The following is a 19,503-nucleotide window of genomic DNA, read 5'->3' on the forward strand; positions in this document are numbered from 1 at the left end:
GCTCCAGAGCCTAAACCTGGAGTTTCCTGAGGGCACAAATACCAGTATAAAAACCTAAAAGAGGAAAGCTTCCACAGAAATTCTGTAGCATTCTCTGTACATACAATCTCATCCAATCATGTAACTCCTTTGCTGGACTCTTTTGAAAAAAGTAACTTCCTGAGGTAAACTTGACTTGGTTGCATCAGGATGCCAAAAAAAACAACCAAAAGAATGATTAAGTAGAAAAAGCAGCTGATTAATAAATCAGCAAGAAAACTTCAGTAAGTATCCTACTGAATAGGAAGTGAGGTACCTAATAATGACAACATACGCATGCTCAAAAAGCTCTAGAACTTCTCAAATTAGAGACAGTGTGTAAAACTTGAGATATCTACAGTACATTACAGTATGTGATAATGCTTTCAATATATTACATGCCTAGTTATATGCATGCCTGTTATATGAAAAAATTAAAAATATGAAACTACGATTTTCTTAATAAAGTGATGTTTAGATTTAAGTGTATTTATTTTGATGAACTATGTTAATTTTGTGATTCTCATGTTTTAAAAATTAGTGATGGAATTAAGTTGACATCTGTAAAAAATGTAGTGACCATGCAGACAAAAGATTTGAGACACAAAACCAAAATATAATCTCAGAGGTGCAATGGGATTCAAATTTGCAAGTACAGCAAAACAGATACAACACAATTAAGCTGAAACAGACAAGACTTAAACATTTATTGTTGAAGAAATATTCTGTGGGAGCAAATGATGTGAGAGCTTTATCCTTCTTGAAACACTATTTGGATCATATGTTTCTGACTTTAAACGACTGGAAAAAAGAAGTTTGTATTTCTGCTTGAATTACTATTTTATAAGCTATTATGCAAAATTTTAGAAATTCTGGAGTTCCTGACACCATTTTCCAAAACTGATACCTCAGAAGATATTTAAAGTAGCTGTCTTGAAATGCACTTAGCATTGAAATAGTTTAAAGCTTGTGCCAAGAAAATTTGTACCTTGTTATCTAAACAAATTTCTCCAAAAACACTTGAAACACTTTTGGCTGCAGACACTTGATCAAGTATAATACAGTGTTTCATAATACTATTGTCATATGGGACAATTTCATTAGGTTATTCATGCCTAGTAATTCGTCAATACTATTGTTTCTTGTTCCTCCACTTTACTGTAAGTAATTCAAAGACATAATATTTGTTTTGCAATCTAGAGTAAACATTCTGTTTTGGTGGAACAAGCATGTGTTACCACTGAATTGGGTTTTTCTGCTAGCAAGAGACATAGTGGTGACAAACACTAGTTGAAAGGTTTGTGAGCAAAGCAACCCCCAGCTCAGAATTAAGTACAGTTTCCCACTCAATTCTGGTAGTCTGGCCTGAAATGTTCAAATTAATTAGCATACAAATATCATGTAAGTAAATTGTCTCAGTAAAGACATTTCCTTAAATTCCTTTTAGGCTCAGGAATGACAATTTCCTCTAGTAACAACATTAACCTGTTGACTTGTGTGGGTCCTATAAGAATAACCCACACAGCACGTGAATCCACAGTGTGATATGTTAGGAGCTTAAATCTCTGTTGTGTTAGCTAACAAGCTGCTCTTTTAAATAGACTTAAGCTGTATTTTTCTCTGCCTATATTCTGAATTTATGATTTAATTCAGTCAGGATAGGAAACACAATGAGATAAAAACTTGAAATTAGAGTAACAAGACTGATCAGATTCCACAAAAATGATGGATTAAATGATGGATTTTCCACAAAAGATGGGCAAAGAACAAAGGAGAAATATGGAGCCAAAGGGGACTCCTGTCTCAACTTTAATGTGTTGTCTCTCCACCTTTTAATTTAATTTAGATATGTCAGGACACTAGTCTACCTAAGTGAAATTTTTGTCCTGTGCTCCACTAAGACTGCAATGGATAAAAAGGGACACCCCATGGTTCATTAGTAGATTCTTTGGTGTCATGAATCACGGTATCAATCTGAGTTTTAGGTTATTACTTCCAAAACAGAAAACAATAAAATGTGTTTTCATGTTTTATTGTAGAAAAGCCTTCACTACTCTTTACTGTCAGGAACTTACTGGACTGCCACCTGTAAGGTTTCCAAGCAGAAGCTGAAAGGAATAGCAAGCTGCTACTATTTCTTACAGTATATGAGTTTCTTTTGTATATGAGTGACATTTGTATGTCTAAATGATCAGTTATATTTTTCAGTCTTGAAAGCTTTCACCAAACTTCTGTTTTTAATATGCTTATGTTATACCATTAAAGCTTACTGGAACTTTTATCTTAAAAAACAAACAAACAAACAGTACAAATCAAGGTCTTGTAAAGCACTTTCTTGACAATTATTGATTTGATTAAACTTCCTGCAAAATTTAATAAAATATTTTGCAGGACCTCGTTCAGAATTGATTTTTTTTTTTTTCAAAATATAACAACATTTAATTTTCAGATTACTGTTATTTTTTATTACAAGTAATACCGATGCAAACAAGACCAAAGCTGTGTTCTGGAAATCCCGTGACTGCTCAAACAGGCAATGCATACCTTAGTTATAGCACAGAAAACCAGCAGGGCCTGCACAGATTTTTCAAAATGTGGATATCTATGCTAGAAATAGATATCAGATGGGAACTGCACAGTCTGAAGCCCTCTGAAGAAATTGGGAGCATTTGTGCTTTCTTTCTTATTGATGTTTTCCAGCCTTGATCTGAAAGGTCTGGTTTTAGACAAGCAAGGATAGCTCATGCCTACCATACCCTTGGCCTACCCTGCTGAGAATACCAACAACAATGTCTCATCTCCATGTGATATTTAATCTAGACTGTAGGCCCCTCAGGGGCAGAGATCACATCTACTTGTCTGTAAAACCTAATGTGCACATATGGCAAAGAACAAATAGTAAAAAGGATCACAGGCAATATGTGATGCTAAGTTTTGTTTACCTTTCCAACATGAGAATATATTTAAGCCACAATTACTTTCCAGAAAACTTAAGCTTGAGAAAGCCTCCACAGCCCTAAGTCAAACTGTCCACAAGGGTGATGAGACACCACTCAGAGCAGAAACTTGAAATTCTGTCATTGGCCTTTCTGAAGCAAAAAAGTCCTGCTAATGGTGTTTGATGTTTAAGGCTAGTTAAGAAGACTGAATCTTTTGTTTTATCCTAATGTATGTCTGTTCTGACAGCTGCTATCTGATTTAAGGAGAACTGGAGAAACTCCAAAAATGGCAACATAATTTAAAGTAAGGAATGACAGAAGTCTTCAGCTTTTCAAAAAATTTTGTTTTCTATTTCTTTTCCCAGTCAGAAAGTAGCCTAGAGTAGCTGCACACAGTCAGCAATACACTGCGGAGAATTGCTAATCTGTGACTAGGTATCTGGAAGGAATGATGTTACTCAGCAGTGTGCTAATCACCTGATCACGGCAGTTAAAAAACTGTCCTCAACACAACCAAAACGTTCATTGCTAGCAGGCTATCACAGGGTGGGTTGGACTGTTCTGCTTCCAGCTGGAGGTTGTGCCAGAAAAAGCTAGTCTTGCATCTTAGGAGTAATTTAAACAAGCAGCCTGCTTTGGTCAACATGACAATAATCTGAAATAATGCAGGTGAAAAGCTAAAAATTGTCTTCCAAATGCAAGCACCCTCTGTTGAAAGTATAAAGTATGCACATGATCACTGGGTTAGAGCAGGGAGCCAGCTTTCTGCCAGAGCTGGCATAGAAGTAGAACATTATTTGGATTCAAAAACTATGTTAGATAGGAAAACAACATTGTCTTTATGACTCATTTTTGTCAGACTGGATTCAAAACTTATACCAACAAATTTGACATTTCATACTGCTCTGCACAAAGCAAGTAAAATGAGTCCATGTTTTAAAACAGCAGGGAAGCTTCCAGTGCTACAATTAACTGGTAACATATGCCACTGCTGCCAAGAGGATTTTTAATCTCTTTAAACATTAATGTAGCATTTTTGCTTCTGTCGCAATAAGGCAGCCATCTGTGTTTGAACCTGCTGGGAAACTAGGGATATGTTTACAGAGAGAGAAACAGAGAGAGGCAGAGAGGGAGGTAGACAGCCATGTTTCTAGACCCAGCATCAAAGTAACAACTCAAACCTTTTAAAAAGTATTATTAAGGAGTCATATAGCAGTAGGAAGATTGTTCAAATGCTCATACTGCTCAATTTGATTCTGTACAAAAAAAGTAACCCCCCAACTTAACACATATTCTCCTTATATAACATACTTGCTTTTCTGCATAACAGTGAGCAATTAATAAGGATCTCATTAAAGACTGTTATTTCCAGGGGAAGCCTAGTTCCATGACTCTGAAACAAACATCTTATACAATATCAAGCAACAATAGAAAGGTAGAGTTCTAATAACCTTTTCTGCATTTCTGTAAGTACTGTATTATAACATCAGGATTTATTTCAACAGAATGTATCTTATAAAGTGAATTTAACTCTTATTAAATATGGGACACTAAAAATTCTGTACCCAAAACCATGTCATATATGCACCTCTAAAGTCGGAGGCTACTGTGATGAAATGTCACATCACTGCACTTCTTCCTATCTGAAGCTCACCAGACCTCTCTTTAGTTTTTCTTTCTACACCAGTACTAACGTGTGGCCTGCCCTGGGCTTTAGCCTGGTTTCACAAACTCCACATGGAAATCCCATCTGCAGGTCCCTTCCCCTCCTTCACACCCTGAACGTTGAAGCCACTGGCCAATTTTAATTAAATATGAATTTCTTTGGAGAGAATTATTCCTCCAGAACTGTCATGAAATGGAAATAGAAGGAAAGCCACATTCCTTCAGGAATTCCTCCAGGAAGATCTTCAGCTAGAGCCAACCAGGCAATCAGGGCGTGTAAGAGCTCAGAAACAAGGACAGCTCCACTAAGCCTTGATCTGCTGTTTAGGGACAATGGTTAAAAATCGGGATACTCTGGACTTGGGAGGACTGATGGAGAGAAACATGAATGGTGCAGGGGTTGTAGTAAAAAAAAGACAGCACAGGGACAACGATGTAAGAACTGGGCTCTGTTAGCCATATTTTTCATTGAATTATTTTTTTTTAGTAGGGATTAATGTCCTCCAAGAAGCAGATAGAAAAATGCAAGGTCACAGTTACCCTCTACAAAGGTATAAAAGGGTACAGATTCACCTGCCTTGGAAAATATCATCTCAGCTTTTTTTCAGTCTTCACTCCTTGGGCTGACAGCCTTTAAAACGTGAATCGGTCTCAGGAAAAGAACACAAGCATGGGCTTTGGCATAAGTGGAGCACACTTCACTCAAAACCATGTCTGGAAAAAACAACCATTGATCTCTCTTGCTTCTGGGGAAGATCCCAAAGCAGCTCACAGCTGCTCAGATGACTGCCCCTGGCTCTAGAGCCAATGTACCCTCAACAGCACAAGCCAGCTGGATCCTACCAGGGCCAGCTACCCAACTGAGCAAGGCATGGGACAAGCTGCCACAAAAATAACCAGTTACAATGGCATGAAAAACACCCCAAAGCAAGGATGAATTCCTGGTAAAATTCTGGTTCTGACACAGATTACTACAGTCTTTATCAATTCACACAGTTAATAATTTTAGTATGGTGGGCTAAATTGTTGAGTGCTGACTTCCAATGTCTTTTGATGAAGCTGCAGGTGCTCAGCATTTTTAAAAACATAGCCACACAGATTAGGGCCCATTTGTTTTTCCTGGCTACAGCAATTCAGGTGGGAGATTTTATAGAACTTAAGTATGCTTTTTGCTGCTGGGTTATTGCTGGTTGCTGTGGATATATTGACTAATGGATGGAAAGGGGATACAGGAGTGGTCTATTGTGTTATTAAGAATCGTCAAGCAAAAGATAAACCCCCTTTTATATGGATATATGCATAGGTTAAAATACTTCAGCATGGATTTAGACTCAACTGTATAAATCCTGGAGTGATATTTTTGGCTGCAGCTCCTAATTTAGTTTATATGTAAAATGGCAATAAATAGTAGTTATTTCTCACACAGACAATTAAGTACCTACAATTTATAAAATACCAAGTAGTACACAGACCTCTAAAATCTGGGGAAAAAAATCTCATACTTATTATTTTTGTGATTTATTACATCCTATATATATATCTTATTACATCCCATAAACAACCTAATGAAAGAAAACCTATATGAAAAGAATGACTTCTTTTTGCATGAATATAATACTTGTTCATCTCTTTTTATTTAAAAACAGCCTATTAGGACATGCCTCTTAATTTTGCTGAACTTGTAACTGGCATGCATTACTTTGGATCCTTATTATGCGTTGAACTAAGAGATGTGTGATGCTTTGACTGATTAAGTTCTGACTAAAATTGTGAGCTGCTTTAGTTTGATGTACTACATACATACACAAGTATTTAAAAATTTCCTGCATTTTTTTGCCATTATATTTTAAAACATATTTTATTGTAAACCAATTCTCTAAAATCCAACCAAGGTAATCCCAACAGACAAAAATAATAGTAGCTGGACTAGTGAAAGAAACCGAGAAGACGGATGGCAAAATTTCTGACAATGACAGTATTTATGAGCCAACTTCAAAGAAGCAGTGTAATTCATCGAGATGACTCATCACTAAATTTTTAAAACTATTTTGTCTATCTGGTTTTTAATACATGTGGTTCCAGCCAGATTTTGGCTTTGAAATGACGTGCATGTGATTGCATTGGGCTTTGCTTTCTGCAAAAGATTTGAGATAAAGAACTTTTGTTCCAAAGCAGAATTTTTATTTTTTATTTTCTCCAGAAACTAGTGCTGTTGTTTCAAATATGGATATTTACTTCTGATTGGAAGTTTATTAGTGCCATCATGCAAGAAACTTGTTAACTACTGTACACTATGCTCAAAATGATGTCATGACCAAATTCAAGTCTATTTTTTCCTGTCATCAGCTCTTTACCATCATTGAAACTTCCCTTACACTCAAATCAAACTTATTTTCTCTCTCTCAATCAATTTCCATCCACAATAAAAATCAATTCTCAGTAACTTTGTCCTCCACAAAGTCAATTTTCCTCATGCTGACATACATATTCAAATATATCCCTCTGTAACTCAGCACTACTTAGTGCAGGCATCATCAGCATCAATTCAACCCACTATCAATTCCTCATGAATTTATTTGGTTTACCCAGTTAAACAAAATTAATCCTCACCCACACTTGCTCAATCAATTTTCTCATCCTGAAATTTGTTTCCCCTCACTGGCCGTACTGATTAGCCCTCAATTGCACCAAAATGCATTTCAAGTCTGACTTCTGCCCTTCAGAAGCTCTCATCTCTCTTACTAGGAGGTCCCTTTCAAGTTTTTATTCAGATTTGTCTTTTCTTATTTTTTGTTCCCAACTAGTACAAGTCCTGGAATTCATATTCCATACACCTCACCCTTTTCTTTACACCTCTGGCTGGGGTCTCTCACACCTTATTCGATCCTAGTTCAGCCCTCCCTGATGTTCATACATCTGTTCTTTTCCATTGTAGCTTCTTGAGCCTCATTAAAAATCCACTAGTCCTCCTTTTCCTTGAAGCATCTAGTTTTGTTTCACAGGGTGTATGTTTTACCGCTTTGATTCCAGTAAGTGGCTGAAGCCTGGACTGAGGTTTGCTAAAGCATTAACGGCCTCTTCTTGGCATACAGGAAGAATACAAATCAGTTCCTATAAAGAAGTAATTTCAGCAGCAGATCCTAGTAGCACTGTCACTCCTATACATGAGACTGTACAGTTCTGGCAAGTGGAGCTACGCTTCACTTCCAAGAACTTGCAGTAGGCCTACTACTACGGGTGACAATTTGGGAAAACATTTTCAACTTTAGAAGACTTTCAAATATTCCCTGAAAACCCTCAAACAGGTTTTTTTTCTTAGCAGTAGGAACATGATAGGATACGGTGGCTTAGAAAGAAAAATTTGAAATGTACGTTATGTGTCTGTAAAACAGTCTCTAAGAGACAGCAAATAACTTCTTTACAGATAGCACATTTTTCATCACACATTAGCAATATCCCATTTCGTTTTATTCTGTTTCAGATATGAAGAAAATATAGGAAATGTCTTCACAGAGGTATCTTTTTTGTATTGATTATTACTACCTTGGTGAGTAATTTTGTAACATAAGTGGTGACAAAATAAAATGAAAAGGATACATCATGGAACGATATGGAGCTTGGACACGTGGAGTTTGAACCTTATTCATGTACATGAAAATATTTTATTTAGAACTTTGGTATGTTCTTCATATCTGGGCGTATTTTCCTGCCCTCATCCCCCAACACTGATATAGTAGTTTCACCAACATTAGTGAAATATAAGTTCAAATACTTTATTGGATCAAGGAACTAATTCCACGTCTTTCTTTACTTCTGTGTATTCATTTATTCTGCTCAAAGCTAGTACTTTCTTACGTACTGATCTTTCAGATTTGAATTCATAGTTCTCAGATGCATATCTCAGTTGGTTTAAATTGTCACAATTCCATTAGCTATTTTCTATGAACATCTCAGACCCAATCCTTCCTTCTAACAAATATTTGTAGGATGTCATTTTTAAAAATGTTTTACAGATGGACTCTGAAGAAAACCCACCCACACATCATATGTCTCTCATGGTGTTTTAATACCTTTTTGTGGATTTTCTTCCAGTCTTTTCTGATTATGTTTTGAAATTAATTATTCTATAGCTCAAGAAGAAGAAAAAATGAAATCATAAGCAAATATTCTAAATAATATCCAACCAGAGTTCAGCATCATTCAACTTTTGAGTAAGACTTCAGCTGGACTTTGATAGATATGATAGAAAAGTACATGTAGGAAAAAAAAAAAAAAGAAAAAAGAAAAAAGATATAAATATTCAAGTTTTGGTGTGAAGTATTAGGTGTCATACCCAGAATATCTAAAATAAATTACATGGTTTTATGACATTCACCTTGAACTTTATTTTAATGCATAATTGCAGAAGTCCAGCAGCTACAGTGGCTTGACTGTGTTAACATGCCTGCAATGTGCTCATGTAATGTGCCACAGATTTTTTTGAGAATTGCATAATGCTACCTATCGTGGAATTATACTTACATCTCAGTTACTTCCACAACCTTCATCTGTTTGATATCCAACTTCAGAATACTTTGATTTTTGTAGCAGAATAAACAAGGGCATGTGTTTAACCTTTATTTTTTCCCCCAAATAAAATTAACAGTAATTTAGAAGAAAGCAATTGCATTCATTAATGATTGTCTTTAGTTATCGCCTTTACTAGCATATTCAAAATCGTAATGTTATTTAAGTATTATGTTTCTAATTAAACTCACTTCAAAAAAAAGAGAAATCTTTCAGCAATCATCGTAGGTAAAAACAACAAAACAAAACAATTATTTTGTTGGCGAAGAGTAAGTTATGGCTGACTGCTTTCCTGGAAACATAGCGTATGAGGGTTCCAGTTCCATCCTCTTTAGAAATGTATTAGTACCTATTGTTTTAGCACCAGGTGCACATGTTTGTCTACAAATTATTTTCCTTCTGAAGGCCAAAGAACAAAAGCCAAAACTCTCTAAACTGGAAAATAACCTCATCCAAACTCATATAGAGGAAATCCAACACTCATAGCTATATCATTGCAAACAAACAAACAAATAAACAAACAAAAAAACAGTGCAAAGATGTTCTATGTGCATTATAGTGAGAAAAAAGGACAATATTTACTCAAGAAAACTAACACAGCCTCACTGAGAGATTAACAGAAGAAATGTACTTTCCCTTCGCAGCAAGCTGTATGAGTTTAATGAACCACGCTGCCAGGGGGACAGAGAAGGGACACTCCCTTCCGACAGCAGGTCCACTGGGGAAAACAGCGAAGCTCAGCTTGATGCTGCAGCTGCCAGCACCAAAGGGGACATTTTCACTGCACTGGGAGAGGCCTCATGAAAGCTGATACAGCCCTGTGTGTTCTCAGCCACTGTCTTTCACTCAAATAATAACTGGAAGTAAGGAATCTTCTGTCTTTTACAACAACTTCTGAATATGTTACTTCTTTAATTTTACTTACATTCTTTAATTTATGTTACTTCTTTAATTTGACTTACATTCGGTTACCCATTTTCTTCTCCTGTACCAAGCATAATGTCATAATGTCTTTGGCTATAGTAACAGTTTGCAGTAATCACACAGCAATAAGACAAAAACTGGAAGTTTATTTTAATCTTCATTCTATTACACCTTGCTGTACAGTCAGAACAATAAACTTGTTGTATGCAATGACTGCAAGTGTGCTCACGATGGAAACTTACATAATGCTTAGTTTGGGTTTTGTCGTTTTCCTTTCTCCTTTTTTTTTTTTTTTTTTTTTTTTTTCCCTCCAATGATTTGGTTGCAAGATTGCACAGCTGAAGTGTTGTACCAATGTCAAAAATATGAGACTCATAAGATGAAATAGACTAATGGAATGCCTCTAGAAAAAATGTTACTACTTTAAATTCTATGGGAAATTTTTGTAAGATCTTGCTCCTGCAATTCAGATTGAATAAATCCTTGCAAATTTTTTTGATTCTATTGTAACATTGAGTATCAGATACAATCATCTGAAGCAATTTTGGAAAACATCACACACAAAATCTACAGCAGATCTTCTTTTCCCTAAGTGTTTAATGTCAGAAGCTATAGAGAAATCCACTCGAGTATTGCCAGGGGCAAAAAGAGGCTTTGGAAGTGAAAAGGTTTCACTTTCTCTTTTACAAATCCCGGTTCAATTTATCACAAGTCATCCCCTCCCACTCCACTCCCCTGAGCTCCTTCTCCTTCCATGCTGAAGCTCTTTGTCCCCAGGTCCCATCTGAATCTCTAAAAGAGAGTCTTAGGTAAGTCTCTGGGTAAAGCACATGGATATTTACCCTATCTGTGCTTTAATCCAGCCACTGCTGGATTAATGACACAGATGAAGAAAAAGGTAATGAAAGTCACAGGAAATAGGCCCACAGTCAGGCGGTCATTTCCTCCAAAGATTCACCACTGGGGTTCCATGAGTACCTTAGCTGGCAATAATAAGGAATGTCCTTCTTCATTTATATTTAAAACAGAAAATAACACTGGGAAATACTTATTGTATTGCTAAGTGATTTTTGTGAAAAAAAAGACAAATGCAGAAAAAGATAGGCTCAAAAAATGGCTGGTATTTGGTGGCTTTTGGGAGAAGGAAATAGGTGAGCAGAGGAATGCTGTAAGCACACCTGAGTGCTGAAGCAGAAAGCATGACGTGGAAGCCAAGGCAATTAAGCTTGTGCAAACTGCTGAGAGCTGGGAGGATGCAAATTAATCACCTGTATATTTTGACTTCCGAAATAAGTCAGGAATGTGGGGAAGGGAAACCATCAGTCCTGGGGATGACAGAGCAGCTAAGTGTCTAGGAACACAGGTGGGAGTAGAGGGGAGACAGAAACACAGATTTCTGTATTTAGAGGAGGGTTTATTCCCTGAAAAAGTAGCAGCAGAAGTAACAGTAGGTGAAAGGGAGAACCTGAGGAATAAGATTGCGATGCCCAAATTTGATACAGGAGACAGTTCCCTTTTATCCAGACCCTTAACTAGAGGAAGGCAATAGCAGGCCACTTGTGCAGGGCACACTGCACAAGGTCCAGGCTGCACCCAGCCACCTGTGGCAGCAGCCCCTGGGCACCGGGGCAGAGGCCACAGAGACTGGCTGTTCCCAGCACTTCTCCAGGGGCCACTGCTGTTTAATTCCAGAATGAGCTTCTGCTACTGTCTTCACCTCTACAGAGATATATATATAAGCAAAGAATGCAGGTCTCAGAGAATGGAATTTCAGAAAATACTCAATGTGTTTGTATACCTGTACGACAACCTGCTCTAAAATATTAACTTTAGACTTAGGAAACAAATTCACATTTTCTTGATTAGGGATCATAACCAGGCCAATGTGTTATTCTCAACTGTTTTCAGTATTACATGTTTCTCTCTTAATATTTGTTTTCAGGTATGACTCTTGGCTTGATTTTCCAGAGCTCAAAAAAGTGTGGAAATTTCATATTCCATTCAGCTCTTTCTCATGAGATATGAAAAGAGTATTCATAGAAAGCAGTTGTATTTGGGTTTAACATTGTTAGCATTTCCTCTCATGAGGGATATTAAATAATTTCATGCACAACTGCTCAAAATATTTTTTAAACTTCTGTAAACATAAGATTGCCAAAATCTAACATATGTTATGTGGTATTTAATCCTCAAGAGGAACTGAAGGAACAAAACACTTCTGCTAAAGTAATTAATAAGCACCAATACAGATACCTAGAAGCTGTTCCATCAAAATGAATCATATCCTCCTGTAAGTCACACCCAATATTTAGCAGTCTAAAAAAGAAAATTCAATACAGAAGAATGCTGGCTAAAACGAGTGCTGAAATCTTACGTATCGAGATCAAATCACCAAAGCTGTGCTACCTTCTGGTGCTCCTGAATTAGGAAAAAAAATAGGGAAGTTATTTGTAGAAAATTAATTTTGCCTATGAGAAATCTGTTTTGGCACAGCATATGAATCCTGTGGGGACTGGCGATTAAGGTTAAAGTGTATGCTAATGAATTATTGAAAGTAAATTAAAAACCAGGAGAGTTCCCTAACTCCATTACATTTGTAAAGGTATTTTTAGTTGCCACTTAAGGAAGTGACAGATAGGTCTTACTCTTCATTTTACTGCAATTTAGAGTAAACAAGATTCTCTGTTAACTGAACTTGATTATAATACTTTATAACTATTATAATACTTCATGTATTTTGTCCCAGTATTTATTAAGCAAAAATCAAAACAATGATAGTGAAGTCAGTGTATTAAGTGCAGGTGATGTGCAAGTTTTTTTTTTTTTTTTTTTTTTTTTTTTAATCAACACAGACCCCCCAGGTTGTAACACAAAGACTAAGTTTCTGCCAGCTCGGTGGAAAAGCTGCTTATCCCAGTTACTGGGCAATGCTGAGTGGTGAGGGCTACAGGAAAATGCTTCCAGCTCAGGACCCACAGCCACAAACCTTCTCCTTCCAAGCCTTGCCCTTCAATGCACTTGATGGGATTTATATAAAAACATTTGTGATGATGTTTTTGGTGTTAGCTGAATTGTCTTCTTGCATATTAGGCAGAACACTTGTCAAAGGAAAGACTGGATTCAGTTTTCCTGTTAGCTTTAAAATCACATCTGCTAGCCTTGGGACACTACTCCCTGGCCACAAGGGAGCAAGGGAAAAGGTATTTTCTACTCTGCATTTCAAGGTATAGCAGCACAGAGAAAATAATGTAAAATTCGATGAACGGGAGAAGGAATAGGGAGAGACTGTATCTTAACCAATGAGGTATTTCATTGGATTCCCATTGCTACTTCTGAAATTGGAACTGCTTAACTGTTTTATGCTGCTCTGAATGAATGCTTAATGTAAAAAACAAAATTCAGCTTCTGATGGTTTTAGAATCATGGATATCTCAGGTGGTGTCATGAGGATATAAACTCAAGCTCTTTTGTTTTTTCAATAATCTCTGTTGCTTGAGCTTCACTGCTTGCTCTAGGGCACAATTTAGTTCTCTCTAGAGACGTACTTTATTTATTTATTTTTATTCTTAGTCAAAGAGACTCTTGAATAACTTCATCACAAAGCAAAATAAAGAGGTCAAGAAATTTTGGCTCATCAGCAGAAGAGGTGTACATTAACCTAAGCTGCCTGTGATTAAGCAGGCTGAGAGTAGACCAAGCTTAATTAAATAGATGGAAGAATTTATGAATCAGATTAAAGAAAAGAGAATGACGCTGAACTGTTTACTTACCCCAATATTTGTAAAACAGCTGTTTGTTCAACTTTTTTTTTTTAAATCTTCAGTGTAGGATGATGTTCTGCCAAGTATGGTTTTGCTAATTTTTAGAGACCAAAACACACTTTTATGTGGAGAAAAAGTGTGCAAGCTGCCTACTAGGCTCCCTACAACTACCCCCAGAAATTTACCTTTTACTGAACCCAAAGGTGATTGTTATCAGGTTTTTCTTATTTTGAAGACAACCTGGCCCTTTCCCTCAGCACTAAAGTTTTTGGATCCACTGGTAGACTTCAATTTGACAAGCAATAGAGACTTCAAACACACAAAGCTCAAGAACTAGGAAATGTGGCAGCTTGACAGAGGGAAACCGTTGTCTCTACAGAAGGAAAGCTTGAGAGTTCAACATTATAGTTTTGTTTGACCAACCAACATATTTTTGCTGGCCAAGGAGCACACATCAACTGCTCATCCACTGAAGTGCCTTCTCCAGCCCACAGCTGGGGGCTACCAGAGCCTGCTGGTACCACTGCTTGGGTTGGCGGGTGAAGGAGAATCACTGGGCACAAGGGAAACTCTGAAGCCAGGTCTTCTCTTTTGTTAAAGTAATATGCACATAGGATACATTTTCAAGAAATCAGGATTCCTTGTTTCACAATGGATCTTTCCATGTTTTCATCACATAGGAATTATTTATTTGTAACAAAGCTGAAGCAGAAATGCCCAACAATCAGGTTCTGAAAGAAACCGCACTGACAGCTTCATAGGTTTCACAGCTCAGCAAACACTGGTGTGGAAAAGCTCTGTTAACATGGTCACATATTTGTGCTGAAAATAACCCTTAGTTGTGGACATACACATCAAGGCAGAGATGCAAAAAAATTTGAAGTATTTTTCCACATCAATTCATAACAACAAAATATCACCTACTAATACAAAGTAGAATAAAGAAAACAAAATCTCATTTTGCTAGGTATTTAAGCTCAGTAACTGTCTAAATGAAAGGGCATTTTCACCCCCTGCTTTTAAGAAACCAAAATTTATAGCAGTATTGTAGGAGTCTTCAAGGTCAAAGGGTATATAGTCTGCTTGCTGCAATACAACCTGACATGATAAATCACGTACAAGCAACTAGCAATGCTCCTATCATGAATTTGTAGAATGAGAAGAGAAAATTATTTTTACAAAATAGTCATTAAATGATATAGCAATTTTCATTTTTTATGTGTTCTGTTTTACTGCTTTGTTTTTCCTTCACAATAAACAATCCTTTTTTTTTATTAAAAAAAAAAAAGACCTTTCTCTTTCTTATCACCCCCCCCCCCCCAACAAACGTTATGCCACAGAGAAAAGACTGTTAATAGAATAGTTTTAGAGAGAGTAGGTAAAAGCTTTCTTGAGGACTATACCAGTACCATATAAAAAGGATTTTTCATGAAGTATCAAATAGCAGTGACACATGTTCAGCCTTTTTGTTGTTGTTGTTGTTATAAAAATACATGCTTATAACATTTCTGAGGATGACAGAGGATCAGAGCATTCAGAAACACCTTAATTTGCTGCTTGCTCTATATGAACTTCACATGAAGGAAGAAATAATTAGTGGACTGAGAAAAAAAAATTGAAATTCTTTAGTCCTAAATCCTGAAAATATTTTAGGATGATTGAAAGATATAAAGAATCCAAATCTCCACAGAACTAGCAATATAATACAGAAGCACGTGGAAGATATCATTTACAAAATACAGAAGAAGATCCTAATACAACCCTATGCCATGATCCTATGCCAAGGTGGGAGTAGAAGGGAATTTGAGTGTAAAAACTTTGGGCCTTTGATGTAAGCTTTAATGGATGGTATAGACTAATAAAAGTACAATAAAGAATAATTAAAGTAGGAAAAATATATTGAATGCACTGAATTCTTACAAATAAACCAAAACAGCTAAGGATCACCTTACACTCAGATAGGATAGGATGCAGGTGATCGGAGTGAACTCCATTATTTGCAGTACTTACTAAGTTTGAGTTGTGCTGCCAGAACTAGCTTTCCAGTTGCACTTCTTTTCAAGAAGTAGCACTGTACACCTTGCAACGACCCATACAAAGGGGGTCTACACAGGCTGACTGTAATTATTTGCTATATGAGGAAGCATTTTCAAACTGAGAGAAAAAGGTGGCTTCTTCTAAGTTAAAAACACCTGGAAAAATGCTAAGACTTGGCACCAGAATGAACAGTCCATTAGCATTCCTCCCCCCCCCCCCATTACTATTCTAAATTTTCCAATGATATCATGTGAGCACTTTATGCTTTTATACTGCAATGCCATACTCCACATTCTTGTTCATTTATAAACCAGTACACTTTAAATTCCTCTTTATGATGATCTTGCAGTGGATTTTGATTACTTCTATCCATATTATTTGCTCAATGAAATGAAGGTAGATGGAGCTGGAAATAGTTATGAAGGTGGGAATGGGAACAAATCCCAAAGGATTAACCTGATCCATGCCCACTGTATTAAAACAGCTTTACTACAGACTTTATTAAGAGGCTGAGTGTGAGGAACGGGCTGCCTATTGGTCTTCTAGGGAAGTTTTTCTCCATTTATTTTTTTTTTTTTACTTCACTTTCTACATATATTTAAAGAGATTAAAAACTCTATGCATCTAGAAAAAGAATAAAAAGCCTAATCCTGACTGTACTTGCTACATGTTGCAACTGATTGCATGTAATTGCTGAAACTCATATATATATATGTATATAAATATATATAGATATTATCTGTTAAAATCCAGCATGAAACGAAGAAAATGAAATGCATCTTTTGTTGTTGTTGTTGTTTTGTTTGCTTGTTACTAATTCATGAGAAATCCAATGGAAAGAAGTTAAGCATTTATTTTTTTCCCATGAATTTCCGTAAGTATATACAAATAGTTATTTCAGTACCTCAGAGTTTAGAATTGAACTTTACTGTCTCTTCCAAGAATGCTAATATTTTTAGGGAATACACACTTTTCTGCTTTATGACCTGGATGTAAATTTTAGCATACCTCTGCAGGTCACACATGGAATCACAGGACAAGAAGACTGTTGACTGGTGAATGGTTAGGAGCTCATGGGCACAGACACCAGGCCCTGGGCCTCTACAGACCAGTAAGTGGATCACAGACAATATTCTCATGCCCCAGATATGGTCACTTGATGGACCATTTAAATTCCAATTTAAATACCTTAGGGGAGTGGTCTTCTTTCATTATACTTCTAGAAAAATCAAATCACAATGAAATGTGTTTTTCATTTACTGGTTAAGAGCTGATAAAAATAGTTTATTTTATAGATGTGATGGCTGACTGTTTGAATTAAGTGTTTTTGCATATCATCATCTTCTAGTAACCTTTAGGTTTGTAGCTTAAATCCTTCATTTGCTTGTCAAGAAGAACTAAATTCCATTTCACTGTAGTTACTTTACAATAGCCCCCCCCCTATTAGGCACTCTTTCATCCGAATTCCCATGTCAGCTGGTGCCAGTAGCTACCAGCACAGCAGATCAGTAAATGTCTCATTCATTCAAGACAACTAAGGATATTCTCATTGGCCATTTACTTCTAATGACAAAACTGTTCAAAATATTAAAAAAGGAAACATAAACGTGACTAAAACAACCCTTCTCCTTTATTTAAGGAAAGTCTAGAGTGAAGTATTTATTAGCCAACTGTATACATTTTGCACCTTATTGTGCCTATATGCTAATGCAGAACACCTGGATCACATCACCATCTGCCTTTCAAGTTGCAACATCAAATGTACTGCTGCTCCATTTGCTGGGCAAACTCTAGCAGGACATCAGATTATGGATGTTAAAAGCTCTGATTTTTACACAAGAATCCTGGTAGTGGTACTTTTTAACTGAGAAACTATTTTAACTCATTTTATACGAGGAAGCTTGAAAACATTATCCCAGTGAGGGATATATAAATGGAAATTAGATGTTGCTTTCTGCCCAGAAAGCAAGCAACTATCAGCACCATTGGATGCTTGCTTTTTCTTTTCTTTTTCTTTTTTCTTTTTTTTGGAACAAAAAGCCAGCTGGCATTATTTCCATTTCCTTTATTTTCTCAAGATTGAAAGAGCAAGTCAAACTCACAATTACCATACATCTAGATGGCAGTCAGTGTGTAATAGATAAATCTACCAGCATCGAAGATTAGCCTTTAACTTTTGAGAAGATATCCTGCTCATACTGCACTCATAATTTAATTTAAAATATATGATATGAAAATTAAATGCACCTCTCAAACCTGCTGTTATTCTTCATTCCATTTTTTTTTTTCCTCTGGATGTGATCACATTCATTACAGTAACTGCGGGCTGCCATTTGTAACTGCACATCTTTTGCATCCAATGAAATAGCTCAGATCTGTAATCCTACTTAAAAGGTGCTTTTACTAAAACCAGAGGCTACAAGGCACATTAAATATCATTATGAGTTACTAAACACAGAAGTCTATGTAAGCACAGGCTGCTACACTTCAAGCCAGATTTACTATTCGTATGAATAGGCCTACTCCCATCTTCAGAGACTGAGTAATTTGGAAGGGAACTGTGGCTCTGGTGGAGCTTATAAATGCTGGGGCGGAACTGTCCTACCCATCCTGACTCAAGCACATTAGTCCAAGGGTCCTGTGCCATGTGAAAACTGTGCAGGGACTGGCAGGGCCTCCAGCTGCTAGTCAGACATCAACCAGCTCAGGTCTATAGTCTGGTGGAAAAGAAGTCCCAATTTACGTCCTGACTTCTACGCTCATGACTGTAGACAGCCCTTTCTCAAGGGCAGTAGCTCCAGCAGCGGTGCCTATAAATTTCACAGGAGCCAGGACTGGGTGCTTTATTGTTCCCAAACACTTAATATTCAGCAGTAACAGAGCAAACATTTAATCCCTTCTGAAACACAGTAACTACTCCATTCCACTGTTAAATTCTGCAGAACTAGTACTGCTGCCAACATTTTCGTGTTGTGCTTTTCACTGGCACAGCATAACCCTCACCAAATGAATAGATTTAACATACATGTCTAACATTTAAATATATGTTAACTAATGTTAATGTTAATATTAATGTTAATGTTAAATAAATATAGCTTGTTCAAGTAATTCAGAAGATAGTCTTTAAAAAAAAAAAACAAAAAACACAAAACAAACCCTCACCGCCAATTTTTTCAAAATATAGAATAAAATAGACCTGTTTTTATTTCTGTGTTTTATCCCTAAACTGGATAGTTGAAGTTCAAAATGAAAAGCTGATTTTGTTAATGGGAAGTGGCTTGGGAACTGGAACAAGAAGACTAAAATCTGAGCTGTGTAGTGGACATCTTCAAAAGGTGTTTTCTATTGCTTATCCTCAAAACATGGATAGTAAAAGCATCCTAAATCAGAAAGGTCTGGCATTCCCAACAGTTAACATTTCAGCCAGCATGCCAGAAATGCCCATCTACAGGTTTTTGAAATTTATGATGGGAACACACCATTAACAGCAACAGTAGCTGTCATGGAAGAGCTCTGCCTGGTATCTGAGATCACTGCAGCACCTCTGCAGACTTTGAGTGAAACCTTGGGATTAGGCAGCCTTACAAAAATGT

This window comes from Aythya marila (genome assembly GCF_965140915.1).
Source record: "Aythya marila genome assembly, chromosome: 13".
Classification (NCBI taxonomy): Eukaryota; Metazoa; Chordata; class Aves; order Anseriformes; family Anatidae; genus Aythya; species Aythya marila.